Genomic DNA, 1,072 nt, shown 5'->3' on the forward strand with positions numbered 1-1,072 from the left:
GCGACCCGGTGACAGCGTGAGAGGTACCCAATTTGACAAGTTGGCATCATGCGTGAGTATAAGTCAGTCGTTCTTGTCTCAGGAGGCATTGGGAAGCCTGCTCTGACTGTACAATTTGTTCAAGGAATTTTTGTTGAAAAATATGATCCTATGATAGAAGATTCTTACAGAAAGCAAGTTGAAGTAGATGCACAGCAGTGTATGCTTGAAATTTTGGATACTGCAGGATTGGAACAATTTACAGCAATGAGAGATTTATACATCAAAAAATGGACAAGGCTTTTCTTTAGTTTATTCCATCACCACACAGTCCACATTTAATGATTTACAAGATCTGAGAGAACAGATTCTTCGAGTTAAAGACACTGATGATGTTCCAATGATTCTGGTTGGTAATAAATGTGACTTGGATGATGAAAGAGTTGTAGGAAAGGAACAAGGTCAAAATCTAGCAAGACAGTGGAACAACTGTACATTCTTAGAATCTTCTGCAAAATCAAAAATAAATGTTAATGAGATCTTTTATGACCTAGTGCGACAAATTAACAGAAAAACTCCAGTGCCTGGGAAGGCCCACAAAAAGTCATCGTGACAATTGCTTTAATATACTAAATGCATTGTATCTCTGAGCCAGGTCTGAAGAACTGTTGCCCAATTCAGCAGTGCCAGCATTCCAACTTTGTTAAACCTACCAACATCTTAAATGGACTTGCCTGTGGTGGTACCCCGTAAGAGGTGGATGAAAGCTACTCTGTCAGTTTGCACATTCTAATCATTTCCCAGTATCGCAAGAGAGATTTTTACTTCTATAATAGTCCTAGAGTATACAGCTGGTAAAACCTGAGGCCACATCCAGTATTACTGCTAAGAGACATTTCTTCATCCACCAATGTTGTACATGTATGAAAAGGGTGTACTGTATACTTTAACACACCCCATACTATGCACTGGAGAGTACAACAGTGTAAATCCTAAAAGCACCACTATTTTAGCATAATAAAAGAAAGTTCAAAGAGCTCCTACATAGACTACTCCAGATAACTTTGCTTCTTTGATACTTGTAGCTTATTGT

At 38.4% G+C, this 1,072-nt stretch overlaps 1 pseudogene across 1 annotated transcript; it reads left to right on the forward strand.

Moving 5' to 3' along the window:
- The first annotated feature begins 48 nt into the window (after nt 1–48).
- Nucleotides 49–614, forward strand: LOC101589424 (annotated as a pseudogene). The gene has a single exon (XR_002821885.1). The product of XR_002821885.1 is annotated as a ras-related protein Rap-1b pseudogene (transcript).
- The last annotated feature ends 458 nt before the right edge of the window (nt 615–1,072 follow it).

Source organism: Octodon degus, unplaced genomic scaffold, assembly GCF_000260255.1.
Source record: "Octodon degus isolate 3935 unplaced genomic scaffold, OctDeg1.0 scaffold00069, whole genome shotgun sequence".
Taxonomy (NCBI): domain Eukaryota; kingdom Metazoa; phylum Chordata; class Mammalia; order Rodentia; family Octodontidae; genus Octodon; species Octodon degus.